At 41.6% G+C, this 12,940-nt stretch overlaps 1 pseudogene; it reads right to left on the bottom strand.

Moving 5' to 3' along the window:
- Positions 1 to 6,613: 6,613 nt before the first annotated feature.
- LOC139661233 (putative nuclease HARBI1) lies at positions 6,614 to 11,669 on the bottom strand (annotated as a pseudogene).
- Positions 11,670 to 12,940: the final 1,271 nt, after the last annotated feature.

Raw genomic sequence — 12,940 nt, 5'->3', positions numbered from 1 at the left:
GCGTAAGTTCCCTTCCCTTTTGCACCAGATGGAGCTTGAATTTCCTACTAATCTATGACAACATTGATCATGTCAGCTTTTTAATCTGCATTTATGGCCTCTGTTGTTCTCTTAAGCACGTTGTATAAATACATTTGTCGACTTGACCTGCCTTGTTGGTGCTGAGTCCCATTCTCACGGTCTGGTTTTGAGCTGCGAGCCTTGGTGAACTGGACTGCCTGGGCTTTTGCTTCATTGGAAAGATTAAGAAGTGTAGGCACTTATTCAATATGAGAGGGAGGAAATTCAGCTTCAACACTGTGTCATTACATTTGGTTTCATCTTATAGAGCTGAGCAATTGTTTTATTTCTGCAAGGGGGGGATAATATATAGTGGAGATATTCGATACCACGGAAAATATCGCGATATTCGATATTATCGAATATCGGGCCAAGCCTAATATACATACACATCTACTGTATACTCTATATACATATTTAAATCACTCATACAACTGGAACAGATGGCAATGGTTTTAGTTTGGTCTCTGGCACAAACTGAGCTCATTTTATGTATATTCTAATAATTAGGGCTATAATGGCTAAAACTGCAATCTTGATAGTTTTGCCTCCTACTGTGATCACAGTTAGTCATGATTAATGGTCTCAGTGATAATGCTGAGAACACTCTGCCTTAATGCACTCATCCTACTGGATTTAGTGCTGATTACCGAGGTGACAGAATAGATCAGTCCTGTTACTTTGAGGCATGTCAGCAGCTCTAAGGCAAAGTTTGTCAAGTCTCTGTGCTTTTTAATCTCATCTGGTTTGTAACCTGACTATCTCCACTGCCCTGACAAATGAACAGTTTCTGGCGAAGGAGAATGATTTTGCGCTGGCAGTCGGGAATCCGGTTTTACCTCTCTGTCCTCACTGGGTTTATCCACTCTTAACTGATGGATGGACCGATGAAACGCCAGCCAGTCTCTGGGTTTTGGCTATTCTCCATGTTAAACTGAAGCTCTGGGCTATTTGTTTCTCCTGCCCAGCCGCATGCTCATCTGTTTCTGCTTGACGTGCTTGGAATGATGAATGTAAATAGAAAGGAATACGCTAAACCTAACCCCTAAACCCCTAATCCTATCAAAATGTGAATAAAACCCAACCACTAGACTGTTGTAAGGAACCGCAACTTAAAGCCATGACATACCAAAGATCTACAGCTCGGAAAGCGCTGTCTTGTTCAAACAGGACTTGGTTTTGGCCGAGTTTCCCATGACCTTGGTGTCTACGGCCGATTCGCTGCCTCCGAAAACATCTGAGTCTTTTCAGAGGGAGAAAACAATTATGGCCGGACTTCTACTAATCAGCGTTTGGGGGTAAAAGCGTTGGAGGAAGAGTATTTCTGTTCGCTTTGAAGTGTTGACCTTGCCTTGAAAGCTGCCTCCTCGCTCGTCAGCCCCTCCAGCAGCTGGCTGGCCGTCCAGTGTGGGAGAAAACCTCCCACCCACTCACACCAACCATGGAAAACACATAAGGCCACCCGTCCTGGATGCATCACCTATAGCACTAGATAATGCAGCCTAACAAATACGACGTGAAATTTGATTTTTTTTTTTTAAGGGAAGATTGGCTGGTTTTTTTTTTACCCCCGGGAACACCTTTCTTCACATTCCCATCCCACAAGCCTTGCTGGTTTCTAACCGTTTCGGCTGCTGCTTCTGTGGTAAGTCACGCACACACACACACACACACACACACGCATGCTGGAAAACCCTTATCCTCCCGAACCGTGCGCGTTATGTCCAGGCCAAATTAAGCCAAAAGAACTGCTCCCGGCCACTAGCCAGAAGTGCATGCCTTTGAAACAAAAGCCCAAGGCCGCGGCCGTTTTTCTCATCCTCCAGGCTCGCCGCCTCCCCAGCATCGGGGGCGGAAGGGGAAAAGGTAGAACATGGGCTCTTTTTAAGGCTCGGCGAGGGGAAGCGGTGCCCTGCTATGAGAGAGCCGGACCGTGCCAGAGGATGTCAGAAAATCACAGATTGTTTTGGGGTTTTTTTGCACTGCTATTTCTGACGGACAGTTTCCGGATGCTGCGATTTTATGTGTTAAATTCCAAGATATTCCAAATTCCTAGATAGCTTTATTTAAACATTTGAAGCAGCCACTGTGGGAATTTCTGATGCCTTAAAAGTATATTTTCGTATTTATAAATGTCAGTTTTGCGGCTCTCTATCGCTGATTGCTAGAACACAATAGTGGTTCAATCTATATCCAGTTCGTAAAAGCTTTGACATTTGCTGTTCTAAACACTTTGGTGTCTGGTAGGTCTTTAATGGGAAAAAATCCTCTGGCGCACAGGAAGTGATGCGTTTTTACGTTTCCGGTTTGTTTGGAATAAACAGAAGAAGAAGAACCGGGTAGTTAGCATGAGCAGTGATGGCCACCATGGCTGAACAGACAAAGAAAAGAAACTTCATCAAGAGAAAATCCAAGGAGAAAGACGTCACAGTCCCGCCCACACTGTTTGATTGACAGGTGATCTCTGGGAATAGCAGTGCAGAAATACCACAGCAACGAGCGCTGAGCACCAAAGATGGAGACTAAATCAAAAAAAAAAAAAAAAAAAAAGACATTGAGGATTACCACTTTAAGGTAGAATTTGCTCCCTATGAGCTCACTCTTTAAAATTGAAATGAACTGAAATAAAGACCAGAGCAAAATTCTCAACCAGAGAGCGGTGCAGTTTTGTTTCCCTGGAAAAAAAAATCTTTCCTCTGAGAAGTTATTGAGTTTGTCAAGTCAGCCAGACTCTGCAGAGACATTCTGGGAGCAAAACCCGGGCAGCACTGCATCTAAACCTGGTTTGAAGATGAATGGCACGTCCTTTTAAGCAGGCTGCCTCTTTTTTCACGTGTATCCTGCCCTACTTTAAACCACAGTGATGGAAAATTCTATTTTGCATGCAGAAATGAATACATGAACGCATTCTAAGAAGTCAGGTCCTCAGTCAATCCGACACAACTGCTGTGACTCGCATGATTCATTATATTTCACCTTCTGCTGGAACGAATGGAGAGTGGATAAAACGTCTTTTATCTTAACTCTGTCTTAATTCTATCATACTTTTATTCTATTTTAGGTTCTTGGTTTGCATCCTAGGATCCCTGTTTATTATTGTTTTATTGCATTTTAAATTCATAATTTGAATATTCTGCTTTTATTTTGTCTGTCAAAGCACTTTGTAAACTGTTTTAAAGGTGCTATATAAATAAAGTTATCATTATTATTATTATTATTGTTATAGATGTGGTGCTTGGTGGGAGACTGCTGCCTCTGGAGAAAATCCCCCTGGATCAATGCAATATTGTATTTATCTCTCTCCAAAGTACAATAAAGGTGCAGGAATTTATCATTTCAGAGTACTAACTTGTTATTCTCAGAGAAAAGGACTTTAAAAGAAGTAACAAAATATAACTTATGACTCAGGGAATAAAATGAAACAGGTTCATTGTGTTTTTGCAATCGAAAATGCCACCCACATAAATGGTTTGGAGTAGAATTCAAATCAAAAAGACAAGGTTCAAGAACGAAAGGAGCCCAAGTCAAATATGAATAAGTGAAGTGAGCAGGAATATGTAGGTAATCCATGGAAATGATGCACAGCTCCAGTCAGGAGAGAGGTTAATTCCCCCTGTGAGCTTGTGTGTATTTCAGCAGCTGGCAGATAGGACCTGCTTGTTTACACAGAGATAAGTCCTTTTTGACGTGGGCTGGTGGTCACATTGTTGAAAAGGGCTTGTTTCAATTTAAAAGCCTCTCAAACGTTTTCGTGTCACACACCCACAAATACACACACATTAGGGCTGACTATTTGATAAGGTTTAGTCCCATGGAACCATATGGGAAGATTTTAGTTGTCTACATTGTAAGAGAGGAGAAAACAGGGGTGAGAGTGACATTTGTGATTATAATAGTCAATGAATTCTCTAATTGGGAAAATTTCTAATGAATTCAATTAAATTGTAGTGATATTACACTATTCTTCATATTACAATTGGGTTCCCTGGAACCTCCTCAAGGACCCCTGGAGGTCCCAGGACCCCACGTTGAGAACCACTGCATCAGTGATCATGGCTGTAATCAATGACAGTCAAACCCTTCCGGAATCTGTTTAAAGGCTTAATATAAATCAGCTAACATCTGGATCAAATATGGTTATTTAAAAAGTAGCAAAACGCCACAGACAAACGCCCACCCATTGGATACAACAAGACATCATAGCTCAGTTTTATGGCTGGGTGTCACCTCATTATAGGCTATAACAAGTGACTACTATGACTACAGGTTGCAAAATAATAAACAAACAAGTAGAAATTTCAATCCGATCCAATTTTAGACACATGCAATCGTCATTAACGGGCCTTCGACTTGTTACTTTTTGTTACATATTTGCAAAATTAATAAATCAGTGGATCAAATTAGGACTTTTCTTCCCTATCCGCTGTGTTGCACGTCGCCTGCTGCCATGCATGCAGCAACAAGTTTTATTATTAAAAATGGAAATGTTCTTACCTTTCCTTCCAGATGCACCAGTTGCAGAGAAAGTTGTTGCTTGTCAGTTCGGCCCAACAGACAACATCAAGTCCCACTCCGGTGTCATGTGGAGGTAAAGTGGAGCAGTAAAGTGTGCTGTTCTGTTCCAGGCCTGTTCTGTTCTGTTCTGTTGTGTTCTGTTGTGCCAGCGGCTGCCTGGGAGACGCAGCGGGCACGGAGCAAGTTTCACGACAGTCAGGTTTCACCGTTACAGGCTACGGCTCTCGCTTTCCTCTCTCCGTTTCTCCAGCCGGGAGACGCACGGTCGGCTAAATACCAAAGTCAAGACAGCCAAACTATGGTAGGCAACTTCCGGTTATAATTTTCAAAATAAAAGCCGCTCTGACGCGTTTCAGCGTTTAAAAGTTGAATTTATTGAGGTTTTCACTTGGTAATGGAAAAACAGAATACCCTACAATGAAAAATAATTAAAAAAAAAAAGAAAAAAAAAAAAAGCTGTAACCCCCTCCCCCAACAGGTGTGACAACTACAAAGCTACAGTCAAATAAACAATATCAATCAATATGCTACAGCAAAACACAATCTTGACAGAACAACAATAATAGGAACAATACTAATATATGAAAAAATAGGCTACACTGATAAAAATAAAAGTACAGAAAAATCACTTATGTATCACTAACACGCCAAGGTAATAGATAAATAACGTTTCCTACTGTGCTTGTTTTTTTTCTGTTTAAATTATCAAATATATTTTTTTTGCCTCAAGTGCACCTGCCAAAGAGTCTTTCATAAACACCATGCACCTTAATAGGCCGAGATCTTTTTCATATGTATTGATCAAATAGAGAGTAATTTCACATTTATTGTAATGATTCCAGTGAGGATTTTGATGTTTGTTTTTGTGTAGCCTACATCCCCCAATTTTTTTATTTACTTTCACGGTGGCGAATTTTGCGCTTTTATTGTGAAAGAAAATCCCCTTATTTCCGGTATTATTTTGTCAATTGTGTGAACTTGACGCAGCTTGGAGACATTCTCAGCGACGTCAGAATAAACCCCACCCGCCTCAGCAGCATCGCCCTGTGCACGTCCCTCTCATCTCTAGAGGCCTAAAACGACTGCAATTAAACTTTACTGTTCACACACACACACACACACACACACACACGCGCGCACACACGCACACACACACACACATACACAGACACACGCACACACACACACACACACACACACACGGTACTACTGAACACGAACAGAGGCTTGACGCACATAGGGTTAGACCGATATATCAGGCAGATATTAGTTGTAGTTGTGTAGAGTAGGTAAGATGTTTTTTTGTTTTTTTTTAACTATTAATAAAAACATATTTAAGAATATGCCTGGCTAATTAATGCTACATTTGCACTTATATTTTTTTATTTAAAAAAATAGTATAGGTATTGTTCAATTACTGCATTGTAGTAATGACAGGGAAAGATGAAGGAAGAAGGACTGATGGGAGGAATTATCTGTTTAAGACGTATTGAGAAAAAAACATTTTGCTTAGGCTTTTTTTTTTATTTTTTTTTTAACTATATCTGTAACACATCTCTGTATTACTATAGAAAACATTTTGCCCCACCCAGTAGAACTGTTAATCAGAACACTCACTTTACTCTAACACAGTCAAATGGCCAACCACACCTGAACCACCACAGTGAACCTTACCTGTGTTACACCTGCTGTTGCAGAGGGGAATGGACCAACATAATCTTGTGAGTAATAGCAACATAGTCGTGTTATGAATAACAAAGTTTAATAGAGAAAAACACATTTGAGAATAGGGCAGTTTTGATTTGAGTTTTGATTATTAGGAACCATGTAGTGTGCAAACACACTTTTGCAATGCTGTGTGTGTCCATGTTTTAGACCAAGTAAACTATTTACAACAAAAAAAACTTAAACCGTAATAACAGAACCCAGTAACCATCTTGACTGGTGTTCGTTCAAGGATATTAGAAATGTTTTGTGAAACAACCAGATAACATCCAATGCAGTGAGAGAGAGACTGGACTAACATTTCCTTTTTTTGTTAAATGTAATCGTGGACCTCCAGAGCTGCTACCAGACCATCCGGAGCAGAAACAGCCGCTGCCATTTGCTCCCTGATCTGCTCCCCATGCTGCTGATCCTGGTGGAGATGTGGCTCGTCGTTGTTGTCATCAGGCCTGAAGACCTCCTCGGCTGGCTCCATAACGTCTCCATTGGAAACACAGATGTTGTGTAATATCGCACAACAAGCGATGACTTCAGCCGCGAAGGTTGGCTTCACCTCCAGTGACTTGAAGAAAATTGATCTCCAGCGGGTTTTCATGATGCCAAATGACCGTTCAATTATTGACCCGGCCTTGGCGTGATTGCGGTTGAACCTCCACGAAACAGCAAGGCGTACTGGCTCTTTGTAGGGAGTGATGAGTGCAATGGGCACTGACAGGCATGGCTACCCACCATCCCCGAGGATGTAGAAGCCCTCTGGTGGGTACAGCTGCTGCGTGTACAGTGGGCTATTTTTGAGGACCCTTGAATCATGGACAGAACCTGGGTATCCTGTAAAAATATCCATGAACATCCCATTGTGGTCGCAGATTGCCTGAAGCTGAACAGAATGAAACAACTTTCGATTTAGGTAGCATTGAGCATCCGCAGAGGGGGGTTTTATTCAGATTTGGCAGCCATCAATGCTGCCCGCTACCCTGGAGAAGGCCGGGGAGCCAGCAAGCCGAGCAAATCCATTTCCAATATTCTCCAGGTCAGCTTGGCTCGGGAAATGTATGACAAGGTTCTTAATTTTCAGCAGCTTCTTGGCAACCCTGTGCACCACATCGTGGACTGTTGTTCGTGGGATGTCGAAACTCCTCGACACCACACGATAGGAGGTGGCACTGGCTAACCAAAATACAAAGACCAGCACCTCGAGGTAATGGCTCCATCCGTGATCCTGTTGGCTACGGAGCATTCCAATCAGGTGCTGTAGGGAAGCCCTGTTAAGCCTGTAATCTGGCTTCAGGTCTGCGTCTTCATCCATGTAAAGACGAAGGACTGGCATGGTGGCATTGAGGTTGCAATATGTGGTCTGGGGCTCCAACTAAAATTATATATGTAAATATCCGGCGCATTTTTTCGACGCAATGATTTTCAGTGTAGTTTCCGAAACTTTGTTTGGTCGGTGCCCATATAGTTCACTATATGACAAACACTCCATAGGGAATAGTGAACCATTCCGAACATAACCTTAGTGTCACATGATGGTCTAAATTAGCCTGGTATCCAGCCCCTATGAATCGCAGTTTTCAGTACTCTTCGAATTTGCATTGAAACACTAAATATTTTATTTAGTGTGGAAGTAACTATACAATACTCTTGTTACTGTAATTGAGGATTTCTTGTATAATTGTAAGCTACTTTTTTTTATAGTATATTTAGATTTTCATTTTACATTTACTTAAGTATGTACTTAAGTTTTTTTTTGTCCAATCTAAAAGAATCTAGTTTGAACCCTTTTTAGAATTGCATGGAAAAGATGTAATAAATAAAAGTTCAATGACAACAAAGTCTGACTGCAGATTTTTATTTATTTTTGAGCCACAAATCTTTCTAGCGATGGCATTGGGTTGCTAGAATGTAATCAACAATTTAAAAATGTCATTACAAAGTGCAAATAATATAATTTGGATGGAGAGCTTGTGAAATTGTGATGGCCAAGCCGTCTCATGTGTGATTACTACAGCAGAATAAAATGGAGCTAATATCGCGATTCATTTTTCTGCCCCACGATGCGTATTGTCACATTTTTGCATTGTCCTATAATTTTCCATGTACATACTTGTACAATGAAAGGGAAGATTAAGAGGTGGGGCCACCCAACTCAAAGTAATGTGTTTGGAAGAGAGTTGGCTACAGCAACTAGTAGTAGGCTCCTGTAGACCCAGGCCCTGGAAGACCCAGGCCCTGGAAGACCCAGGACAGCAACTGCTAGAGGACCCAGAGTACTTTGCATACGCAGGAGTTTTAGATTGCTTTCCTTCTTTACATTTGAAGAAGACGTGTGCAAAAGTTAGAGTTGATCTAGGAGATAGCTAGGTTTTTTGAACAAGTGTGTGTGTTAATGCATTGGTTATGCCTATTTGGCCTGACGGAGGCCTGGCCCGTGCAGTGTTGATTGCCTGCACTCTGAGCAGCACAGCGGAAGTCTGACCTCTACTTTTCTATGAGCTCATTAGCAGCGAGTCCAGGGAGGAAATTGCTTATGATCCCGAAGCCAAGAAAGCAGATAGGCTGCTAAGAGGTGGGGAAAACAAACAATGCCACGGAGATATCAGAGTTTGTAATGAGAAACACTGAGATGGGAGAGTGATGATGCAAAGGCAACTTTTTCAGGCAACAAAAATGGGCAATCAGGGATGTAGAAGAGGGTAAACCCACCTAGACTCAGTTTGCCCACCTTTTTAGGCTTGAAATTCACAGTACGCATCATAGTAAGTAATATCAAACTGATGTAAGAATATGAGTAATGGGTCTTTGAAGGAACAAGCATAAATTAATTAGCATAATTGACTTTTCTTCATAATGGTGGTTGTTGTTGGAGACCAGAATTTACCCACCTTCTTACTTACCACTACATTACTGCATTGAGCTTTAATGGGGATTGGCAAATTGGTCAGAATCTGTATGGAAAACACAGTGGTGTGTATGGAACAAAAATACATACATAAAAATATATACATAATTCCAATGAAAAACTGCAACCGCATGTAATTGTTGACAAAACTGACTTTGCTTGGGTTTTATACTTGGGATTTGTGAGTGAGAGATTTAATGAGTATTGGCAAATTGGTCAGAATCTGTATGGAAAACACGGTGTGTATGAAACAAAAATATATACATAATTCCAAAGAAAAACTACAACCAAATGTAATTGTTAATTGTCTTTTAACTTGGAATTTGACACTGTGCGGGTGTCTGTGTGTGTGTGTGTGTGTGTGTGTGTGTAGCCCTCACATCATATAAGCTATATACCTACACAAAGTCACACAAACACACACATGCAATGCTTTCAGAATGGCTCCACCACCCCTACTGAGATAAACAGTTTGTTACAAATTGGTTTCTGTGCAAAGTGTGCCATCACGCTTCCACACCATGGTGTTAATCTGTTTTTTACCGATTAACCACTTTGGTGATTGTAGGCGTCTGTTGTTTTTGTGGCATCTCCCTGAGAAGCTGGGACGCTACTGTGGCGTCCGTGACCACATGCAGTTTTGTCAAATCTGTGTATTCCTCAAGGTAAAAATGATGTTAGAAAAATAAGAACGCTTTCTGCTCCAATTAGAGGGTTAATGTACAAGATACTGCACCATCGATTAGTCCTAGAAACTAGAATACTTTCTCCAGATGCAATTCCCTCCCTACAGCTGCTCTCACAGGAGTCAAGTATGGTGTGTGTGTGTGTGTGTGTGTGTGTGTGCGTGTGTGTGTGTGCATGTGTGTGTGTAGGAGAACATCTTTTCTCCAAATTTCTTTGTGGAAAGAAAAAAAAAAAAAATCCCAGTCTTGGACCACTGTCATACTTATACCTGCTGAGATAATCATTCAGAATTACGATGCGCTCATTTCTCCCCTCTCCAAAATCCAATTTTGGTAATTACTTTCTGCTGCTGCACAGTCTATCAGTGCTTCAGAAGCTCATTTGACATTACCAGGTAATGGACAACAGTCTTTACATTCTGACCAAACCTATGTAAGTGCACCACAGGTGGCAAGGTGCTAATTGTGAAAGAGGATGTAGCCGTGGCTTCGCCCATCATGCTGTCATTTGGTGTTTGGAGGGTTTGAAGGGGCAATTTGCTGTCAGATTTGCGCTCTTCTATGACAGTGTATCCCTCAGTTGTCATGACGATGCATGACAACTAATGAGCATGATTGAGTGCGCCACTTCCATTGGCGCAACCCCTCCTTGTGGACAGCGGATCTTTTCACAACGGAGTGACGGATACTTTGAAAAATGTCAAACTTTGCATTGGCAGCGGACCGTCAGAATCTGTCGTTTTAAACTGGAAGTGATGGTTAGCATAGCATCTATTAAACAATGTATGTTTTCAATAAATTAATCTTTTTACATATAATACATATTTTATTATTTGACTTTTTATTAAATACGTTTGTAGTGACGATCTTTAACATAAATGAAATATTGTGATTATTGTTTTTGATGAAAATATGTTAAATAATCAGCTTTTATAAGACAGATTACTTTTTAGAGCAAGCTAGAGCTACTATTGCTAGCTCGGGACCTCCCTACTTTAGCTCTAGCGCTAGCTTGCTAGCCCAGACAGAGGAGCTCCAGGCACTCCTCCATCTTCCTCCATCTTCCATCATCTTCCGTCAAGATACACTGTGCAGTACGAACCGTTGGATGGCGAGACTGCGTTGAGAATTCAGGCACGTCAAATTGACGGAAGAATTGTGTACGAGGCATTAGTTCAAGACCTTGGTTAACGTGGCCACTTGGCTGCTGTAGCACCGCTGTCAACAAAACTGATTTTTTGCACTTTTAGTTTTACTCAAGCTGTGTTAGTTTTACCCAGATCTTTCATGTGTAATTTTTCACACTAAGGCTCCTGCCCAGAAACTTGTTTACTGAATTTTAGCCAATGTTGCCCTGATGCTGGAAGAGCCCAATGCTGCCATTTAGTTCAAACTATAAAACATTTAATCCCGCGATAAACTCGTCCAGTCACGACTGCCTGAAATGGCCACTGTCAATGACAAATAAAACGTATGCAAAGACAAAACAATATATTGGATGGAATAATTCCAGTAGTCTACTGTCTAAGTAGCCACAGTCACTGGTGGTGAAAAATCGAGGCAACCCTTGATATTTTTCTGATTTTCTTACACCTGCATTTGATAAGATGCTGCCTTTCATATCTAGAGTCAACCTCCTTTCAACCCCCCCTCCCTCCCCTTTTTTTCTTTCATCCAGTGAAGACATGCCTGGACGTTACACTCACCAGCTGCTCACTGCTGACCGTCACCCAGATCTTGGTATCCTGCTTGTGCTTTTTGGGGTTGCTAATAGGGATGGGCATTTTAAGCAATTTCAATATTCGAGTACTCGCATTAAATTATTATAGAGTACTCGAGTAGTCGCAAAAAAACACACACACAAAGAAGAAAGACACAAGTGGAAACAAAGTTTGGCTAATGCTAAACAGTTAATTTCGTAGGCTATGGGCCTGTAATGCCGCGATGATGGCTTGTACTCCGGCTACTACTCTATACGTTGAACCGTTGAACGAATACTGACGTCCAAATTAAGTACTCCCATCCCTAGTTTCTAAGTGGTGTTGGGTCGTACTTTTCTCCGAATACGTCGCAACTCGGCCATTAGTTTGCATTCACGTGCTTTATGGTCAGAAAATTTGAGAATGTTTCCTAAACTGTTTAAACGCATCGCCAGCCTTCTAGGCTAACGTTAGCAATCGAGCTAGCGATAGCCTAGCTAGCAAGCAAACTTCAGCTTTCAGGGGATTATGAATGTAAATGCTACAAGAAATTGAATGCTGTAGCACTGTAGTTATCAAGGAATATGCATGTATTTTAAGTTTGTACTTGTGGTTAATTTTCAGGTTCATTGTAATTATGCGACCATGGCCACTTCGTCGATGGGAGTATTCCGCCTCCTTGAGCTTGGCTTTGAGGCTCTTGATTTTTTTTCGTTGACACTGCAGCCAAGTTTTTTTGTGTTTTTAGTGTTTTAGTTTTGCGGAAACAGCTGGCACAGAGAAAGGAGAAGTCCTCTGTGCCCTAGGAGAGATGGATCCATCAATAAGAGGAACACAGAAGGTTATGCCCCCATCCTAAAGAGCTGCCCTGGACTCCACTGCTGATTTCTCTATCCAGCTCACTTTACATCTATTTCATGCCTCATAATTACCACAGTGCTTATCAATTTATGGCTTAGATAGGTTTTACACAGCACAGTCTGTTGATGTATATTAGCCAGTTAAATATATGTGATCCCATATAACGCTGCCAAGAATAGGAGTCACTGGATCATGAATGTAAAATGCACTCCTAAAGCTCAAGAGCGTCTCTGGGGGAATCTGTATGAAACTATTCACATTCGAACGCCCATCACTGTTTTCCGAACCGTTGTACCCTCCAGCAGTGTGAAGCGGAGCATCGAAACAAGGAATCAAAACTGCCTGACCCCCAGGGTGGCAAGGTCTTGCTGCGGTCGTGGGTTCAGGCTGACCTCTGTGGCACGGGACAGGCCAGGCGTCACATGCTGGCAGCTTTGTAGAAGTGAGAGTGGGAAGTTGTTGTTCTCATTGTGGCAACCTGGCACATGCGGTCA

This window comes from Centroberyx affinis, unplaced genomic scaffold (assembly GCF_046629955.1).
Source record: "Centroberyx affinis isolate AG114_WGS23_722 - 3 ecotype Tasmania unplaced genomic scaffold, CSIRO-AGI_Caff_v1 ptg003480l_1, whole genome shotgun sequence".
Classification (NCBI taxonomy): Eukaryota; Metazoa; Chordata; class Actinopteri; order Beryciformes; family Berycidae; genus Centroberyx; species Centroberyx affinis.
Note: the sequence above shows the minus strand (reverse complement) of the source record. Positions and strands in the feature narration are given on the sequence as shown.